This window comes from Cydia splendana, chromosome 9 (genome assembly GCF_910591565.1).
Source record: "Cydia splendana chromosome 9, ilCydSple1.2, whole genome shotgun sequence".
NCBI classification, from domain to species: domain Eukaryota; kingdom Metazoa; phylum Arthropoda; class Insecta; order Lepidoptera; family Tortricidae; genus Cydia; species Cydia splendana.
The window spans coordinates 20,440,214-20,449,061 of NC_085968.1; the positions used below are offsets into that span (position 1 = coordinate 20,440,214).

At 38.0% G+C, this 8,848-nt stretch overlaps 1 pseudogene; it reads right to left on the reverse strand.

Annotated features, from left to right (window-relative positions):
• Positions 1 to 3,940: 3,940 nt before the first annotated feature.
• LOC134793911 (uncharacterized) lies at positions 3,941 to 8,143 on the reverse strand (annotated as a pseudogene).
• Between the last annotated feature and the right edge of the window lie 705 nt (positions 8,144 to 8,848).

Genomic DNA, 8,848 nt, shown 5'->3' on the forward strand with positions numbered 1-8,848 from the left:
TTTCGTGAGACTTGCCTAAAGGATGACACGCTAGACCGGGCCGTGACCGGGCCGGAGCTTCCAGCGCTTCGTTTTCTATAGAAAGCACCACGTGATGACCGATCAGCCGTCATAGAAAATGACATGTTGGACGCCTCGGCCCGTGAACGTGAGCGTGAGTCATCCTTAAAACATAAATCAAAGATTATTTATCGTGTTTTTATCACAGGTATAGTTATCATTATACACTGTCTAAAGACTGTGTCTTTCTGTTCAAATTTCAAATCTCCCAAGGCGTGATAAGTAAATCACGCTGACACATAGACAACTAGGTATACATACTACAACGCACCGTGGGAGATCTCAAACTATTTACATGGATGTCCATCAAGACACTCCTCTAAATCTCCAATACGAACTCTGAGGCACCCCAGAAAATACCACTTTAGAGGCCGAGGATGCGTCTAAAGCCTGATGAAGAAGAGATTGATACATACATATTATGAAACAATCTTACACAAATCGACCTAGTCCCACAGTAAGCTCAATAAGGCTTGTGTAGTGTACATATAAATACCATCCTTAACTCATGAAAATATATTTGTGAAGACCACATAAATAAATGCCAGGATTTGAACCCCGGATCTCCTGTTTGTAGGCAGGGCCTACCGACTGGGCTAGGAGGCCGCCAATGATTGTATAGCCTGAGTGAAAAGCTCGCTTATTCTCTATGACCCAAGAAAATAACATTTCTAGAGGTATCAAGTGTTGTCGGTCACGACTAATGTTACCCATTCGGTGCCCCGACCAATAATCGATATAATTAAGACGGTTATATCGAGATGGGAGATTATGGCCACTACATTTATTGTGTACGACGTGTAGCCCTAAGCTTCATCTTTAATAATATATGAGGGTTGCTGCGAATAGGGGAAGTGTGTTAACAATGTTATCTGAAATGTGGAATAGCCAGCCATTTCCTCTAAGCACCAGATAATACCTACCTACATAAGAAATTATTAGCAATTTAGAGATGGGCCGAATATGGACTTTGCCGAATACGAATATTGGGCCGAATGTTTGGTTCAAATCATACCAAACCGAATACTCGGTTGGGCTAAAGGTGCCAAAAACGCTGAAAACAAGTTCATACAGGTCTGCGATCTGCACTCCTCACATGTTTTTGACCTTTCCCCTCTGTACCGGCCAAGAATATTTATGAAAAGAAATGACCCGTCTCATGCCTGACTGCGAAGCGCACACGCGTCTTCTAGCAGACGCCCTTAAAAAAGAATTTGTTTATTCGGTAAATTTGGTTGTCTATTGTTTGTCCGAAAATTATATAAAATAATACTCATATGCCCGAATTTTATTTGCCCGAATTTCATTTGCCCGAATTGTTTGTTTACAATAAAAATGATGTGACATACTCTTTGTTTACCCGATTATTAGATTCCATAACGTACGAGTGCCATACGTGTTGTTGTCCATATTATTAATTGTAATAATATTATTTAATAGAATATTTAAACCTCACCTAACCCACTTTTCCAGTAGTATTTCTTTTCTGTAAGGGTCGCAGTTCAAACCTAACCTAACCCATTTTTCTAGTAGCATTTGGTTTCTGTAAGGGTCGCAATTCAAACCTAACCTAACCCACTTTTCTGATAGCATTTCTTTTCTGTAAGGGTCGCAATTCAAACCTAACCTAACCTACTTTTCTAGTAGCATTTATTTTCTGTGTGGGGTGCAGTTCAAACCTAACCTAACCCACTTTTCCAATAGCATTTATTTTCTGTAAGGGTCGCAGTTCAAACCTAACCTAACCCACTTTTCCAGTAGCATTACTTTTCTGTAAGGGTCGCAGTTCAAACCTAACCTAACCCATTTTTCTAGTAGCATTTGGTTTCTGTAAAAAAATATATTATGGCTAGTGATCATTATGGCTTACAATGATGATGACAAATGATATTATTGAAATTGATTTTATGGGAAACAAAGTTTCTGGCACGTGACTAATATAGTAAACAATAAGTATTGCATATGTAATTATGGGAAACAATATAATGGCTGTTGACTATTATGGCAAATGAAATTATGGCAAATGAAATTCTGGCAAGTGTGTGTATACCGGTAAATTTTCATTCGAACCGATTTATTCGACCCATCTCTAATTAGCATTAACAGGTATTAATGGTTATACAAGCAATGTCTTATGTTACTCGAATCTAACGTTATTAAGTTGCTTATGTTACTCGAATCTAACGTTATTAAGTTGTTTATGTTACTCGAATCTAACGTTATTAAGTTTTTTATACTTTATATTAAATTCCTAACAGTTCCCCAACACAAGATGTGTGTCTTGCAATCGGGACAAGATATTAGTGCACTACGGCAGTATACAGTCGGCCGCAGATTGCGGCGCGACGTTGATTAATCCATCCACTTGTCGCTCGAGCTGTTTAATCCACGTTAAGCTATCTGCTGCCACCAAACATTAATTCAGGACTGTCGGAACGGATATTCCGGTAGGTATAGGAATTGGTTTATGTAGGGGAGACGTAATTATAAATAAAAGAAATTTATTAAAAATTACACAACTGCAGTTTAAAAGCGAAATGAAAGGTAAAAAAATAATGTTTAGTTATGATACTTTTTTTCTAAATAATAAGTGTATCATCAATTATCCAAATCTACAAGTTTACAGCGAATTCAATACATTAGTATTAATATTAAGAGGTTCGCATATTATTACCTATGTTTTCTCATATAATCGCATACCATTTTTAAAACATGTTTTTAATAAGCCAAAGTGCTTTGAAGAATTTTAAATACTAAGACCATCGCGTTTCGTGTGCGAGCTGTTGCAAAGAAATAAAACAGAGTAAGTAAGTACTTTAGTGTCAATTGGTAAAAAATATTTCGTTTAGGTATTATTCAAATGTTTTAAAACTTGTTTTTCAAAGTCGGTAATTCTCATTCAGGAGTTAAAAAATTAAAAAATACCAACCAAATTGTCAATCTATGCGTCCAAAACTAAAACGCCCGTTTTCGTTTTGAGTTCATAGATCGACGAATGCAGCAACATGAAAACTAGTTTGATGTATTCAAAAGGTACTTAAATACACAATACAGTACGTAGCGGCCCCTTTTTTAAATAGGTACATGTCGTCAAATTTAAAAATAACCCTCTTTTTGCGTTGCCGTAGTCAGGTAATAATCACGATTATTTAGCAGTGGCGCTAGTGGGCACGTTGATGGGCTCTTATTTATTTTTATTTATTTATTGTTAAGGTACTTGGGACGCGACAATCAAACAACAGTTTCTGATCAAGACTAAAGTTCATTTATTGTACGCTTACCCACAACATGCATAAATATAAAGTACCTACAATCTCCTCTTTTCAAAAAAAAATACACAAAAAAATGACACTTTCAAATTAAATACATTTAACTGACTAAATATGACGTTCGTACGTGTAATACCTAAACTGAGTGTAAGTACAAAAAAAAACTGAGTGTACAATTTAATAAATAAATGCTGACTGGTAAATTTAAAATTATTAACAAAACTTATGCTTATTGTACTATTTTAAAACATCAAAATGCGCATGCAAATGATTTTCCTTACTAAACATAGGTATTTATAGTAACAGTATTAAAATGACAAACCATATTTTATTCCAGATAAAATGTTCATTCGTGAGACAATGTGCTTAATCCAGACACTTAACATCATTATTAAGTAGGTATATAACATTTAAAAAAAATATATTTCATTACATTATCATGAAAATTATTAAAATAACTTATAACAAAATACACATTTTATTTAGCAGCAAAAACAAGACCAACTTGAAGTGCATGTACAGGCATTACATTATTATAGATATAACATTGATCATTATAGAACTTATTATAGGTATACAGTATGTTAAAATACATTACCATTCCAAACTGTTTACCAGCCCCACGAACCCCACCGATCAGGAACGATCACCTCCCTGCCGGAGCGAGTAACATAGTTATTACTATTATTATTGGTGGGAGCAGACAGTATACTGGATGGACCGGGGTGCGCGACCGTGTCACGAGAATCAAACCCGGTGTCGAGGGCGCGCGGCGCGCCAGCCACACCGCTCGATGACGTCACCGCGTTATCACTGCAGATAGCGATATCATCATAAGGCAGAGGGCACACTGAAATGTCTTGCGCTGCCGGGCGCTGATCAGAATCTTTAATAAGATGTCGTCTATTCCTAATCAAAGTGCCACCACCACATATTTTTACAAGATACGAGCGTATACCGCGCAATGATACGACGGTACCACTCACCCAACGTTTGTCTATTCTTACTTTTACATTTTGTCCAGGGTGTAATTCAGACATATCGCGAGCATTTTTATCATACTGATTTTTTTGCATTTCTTGGCGTATTTCCAACTCTTTTTTTACATTTTTCTGAATTTTAGGCAAAAGCAGTTTTGGAGGACATGGTACAATACCTCTTAGTTTACGGCTGTTAAGAAGCTCAGAAGGGGAAGCTAGTTTGTTACTAATGGGAGTATTCAAATATTCTATTAAAGCTATTCTAAATTCCGTTTTTTCATAGTGAGTTTTCTTTAGCAAGTTTTTAATTGTTTGAACCGTCCTCTCAACTTGACCATTAGACTGTGCAAAGTGTGGCGATGACGTTATATGTTGGAAACTCCACTCTGCCGAGAATATTTCAAAACTGTTGGATCTAAATTCAGGGCCGTTATCAGAGATCACCGTGTTAGGAATACCATGTCGACTGAAAATTATTTTCAATTCCTTGATAACGTTATCAGAGGTTAGAGAATTCAATTTTGCAACTTCAACATATTTGCTAAAATAATCTACTACTATCAAGTATTGGTTTTGCTGAAAATGGAATATATCAACCCCTAGTTTGGACCACGCCCTTTCTGGCACTGGATGTGGGATTAAGGTTTCTTTTCTATTTTGATTTTTAAATGTCAAACATGCCTGACAGTTACTAATGTAGTCCTCTACATGTGCATTTATATTTGGCCAGAACATACTCTCCCTAATACGCAACTTACATTTATCTAAGCCTAAGTGCCCTATATGCACACGCCTTAACATTTCGTTGCGCATTGCAACTGGAATAACAATTCTATCGCCTCTCCATAACATGCCATATGCTAACGTAAGTTCGTCGCGGTAACCCCAATAAGACCTCGCTTGAATGTCAACCTCATGTTTATGCGTTGGCCACCCATCCTTAACATACCTGAGTACTGTTTGTATTTCCACATCATTTTGCGTAGCAACTTGTATTTTTACAAAATGCGTGTCCAGTAACGGGTTACTCACTGCGATGGCACAAACTTGTGCTTGCAAGTCTAGCTGGTCTCGCGGTACTTCAACTGGACCGCGCGTCGGTTCTACAGCGCGTGATAACGTATCTGCCATATACAAGTATTTTCCCGGCTTATAAACTAATTTGAACGTGTACGGCTGTAGACGAAGCAACATTCGCTGTAATCTAGCTGGAGCGGTTGCTATGGGCTTGCAAATTATACTGACCAAAGGCTTATGGTCCGTTTCTATTATTATGTCACCCCTACCATATATATATGTATAAAATTTCTCACACGCGTAAACCACGGCCAGAAGCTCCTTCTCAATCTGAGCGTAAGCTTGCTCAGCTTTCGTAAGCGATCGCGAAGCATAACAAACTGGTAATTCATCTTGCATAAGACATGATCCTAATCCATTCTTAGACGAATCTACTGAAATTACCACGGGTTTATTGAGATCATAAAACTGTAAAACGGGAGCTTTTGTCAAACAATCTTTCAAGTCATCAAACGCTTTTTGGTGGTGCTCTGTCCAATGCCATTCGGTATCCTTACGTAACAACTCTCTCAATACAAAATTCCTATCCGATAAGTTTGGTATGAAATTGCCTACGTAATTAATCATTCCCAAAAATCTCTCTAAATCTTTTATGTTTTCTGGTCTTGGCATATTTTTTATGGCAGAGGTATGTGAGCTATCTGGATATATACCTTGTGCACTAATTCTATGACCTAAATATTTAATTTCTGTTAAACCAAATTTGCATTTATCTCTATTCAACTTTAAATTGATTTCCCTGCACCTGTTCAAAACCCTTTTCAGTCGGTCGTCGTGCTCTTCTTTCGTACGGCCGTGTATAAGTAAGTCATCTATAAATAGGCACACTCCCGGAATGTCATCAAAATTTTCAAACATTTTCTTATGAAAAACCTCTGAAGCGGACGTAATTCCGAACGGTAACCTTAAAAACTTATACCTACCGAAACATGTGTTGAATGTGCAAAGATCCGTACTATCTTTGTGCAAACGCAACTGCCAAAATCCCTGTTTTGCATCCAACGTACTATAATATTTAGATCCCAATAAATTTACAGTAATTTCATCCAAGGTCGGGAGCTTGAAATGTTCCCTTTTAATGGCCTGATTTAAGTCACGTGGGTCTAAACAAAGCCGTAGGTCGCCATTAGATTTTCGCGCTACAGTCATACTGTTAACCCAGTCGGTAGGGCCTTCCACTTTTGCAATTATGCCCTCATCTACCATATTATCTAATTTTTCCTTGATACTATCTTTTAAAGCTACCGGCATCTTTCTCGGAGCGTGGACTACGGGTCTAATACTACTATCAATTTCTATCTTGTACTCGCCAGGCATACATCCTAACCCCTCAAAAACGTCATTGTACTCGCGAAAGATATACTCATAATCCTGTATGACGCTAATGTCCTTTATCAATCTAACTACCTCAAGTTCACTGCACGATTCGCGGCCTAACACCGGTACTACATAGGACGGTACATCCGCTATCACGAACTCCAGTATATAAAAGTTATTTTTGTACTGCACTTTCAAATGACACGTGCCTAGTACAATGATATCGTTAGCTGAGTAACTCTTATACTTTATACACGTCTTAGATAAATCTTGTTCTGCTAAACCAACCTGGCTCAAATATCTTATTGGTAAAATATTCGCATCGGCCCCGGTATCCAGTTTAAAATTAATAGTAACATCTGCTCCGAAGGTTAAATCTATAGACCAATCACTACTCGAATTACTAAGACAATAGATTACCTGATCGATAGGTTCCACTGAGGACTCCACAGCTTGTACGTTATACACCGTGCACATGCGTGAGAAATGATCATAGTTATTACAACTCAAACACATTTTTCCTAAAGCCGGACACTTCATATAGATACCGTGAGCAAACCCGCACTTTAGACACTGCACTCCAGATTTAATTTCACCATAAGGTCCCGTTTGTTGACGTTGTTGTCTCATCTCTCGCGATGAAACAGCTGTTTGCGCAGGAGCGGCACGGCGGCGCGGCGGCGCGGGGCGCGGGGCCGGCTGCGACCAGCCGCGACCTCTGCCCCTCGGCGCGCCTCGCGCTCCGTACCCTCCACGTCTTGATATCCAATTCACCTGACCGTACGGAATACCGCCTTCCTCTAGCATAAACTGGTCTTGACTATTACTTGCTGTAATATTATAAGTATAAGCTTCATGTTCACTGGACTCTTTCTTGATTGACCCCGCCTGCACTTTCGATATTTGCGCAATATTACATATTTCCAGGGACTTTTTTAGAGTTAAGTCCGGCTCTCGCAACAAACGCTCCCTCAGCGCGTTCTCCTGTATTCCACATATGAGGCGATCCCTTATCAAATCATCTATTAGCTCCTTAAATTCACAAGCACTTGCTAGCTTTTTCAACTCGAACGCGTACTGCTCAATTGATTCACTTTGTTTTTGACACCGAGTAAAGAATCTGTGCCTTTCGATGGTAATATTTTTTTTCGGTGAGAAAAAAGATTCGAATTTATCCAATAAATCCTTTAGACTGGCAAATGTACCTTCAAATTGAGCATGTACCTCGCGACACTGCTCACCACAATCACATGCAGCAATATGCTCATCTGCACCTGAGCACTTTTTTTAGATAATTCACACGCCTCATAATAAACTTGGAATGATTTTCTCCATTTCTCCCATTCTTTGGAGAGGTTCCCTGATGTAACATTTTCCAAATTATTTGTAAAACTAAACGGTAATGGCGGCGGCAACACAGCTTCCATTATGGCACAAACACTTCTCTGTATGTACGTATATATGTATATTATTGCAATCCAAATGTCTACAAAATCGTAATATCACTACAATTTTCGAGTTTTCAATACCCGTCTCAATTAACGCACGCACTATTTCTACAAAAGGTTCAAAACGGCTGCGCCATGTTAAGGTACTTGGGACGCGACAATCAAACAACAGTTTCTGATCAAGACTAAAGTTCATTTATTGTACGCTTACCCACAACATGCATAAATATAAAGTACCTACAAGGGCATCCCTTGTTAACATTTAAATCAGGCAACAAGGCCCATATTACAAATACCTTACAGACTAACATATATATGCATTTTATATACTTAAACTTAAAAAACTAAACACTATTTAGGCGACAAAACGGCGTGGCTCCGTTGAATCTTAATTAGGTACATACTGTTAGGTTCCGACATCGCGTCCATAGTTAATTTTAGTATTATGTTTTTCCTTTATATCAAATATGTAGTAAGTAAATGTGAACGCGCCTTATTAGTGGGAGACCTTTAAAAAAAACTTAAGCGCGATGCGCGGGAAATGTGACAGATGTCAGAACTGAAAAGGCATTAAAAAAAGACAACTAAGTAGACGACGCTGTGATAATTTAAAGAGTTTTATGATTTAACTTAATATAATTGTATAACATTAGCTGTAAACTAGATGGATGGATATTGTGTGAAGAGGAATTGAAAA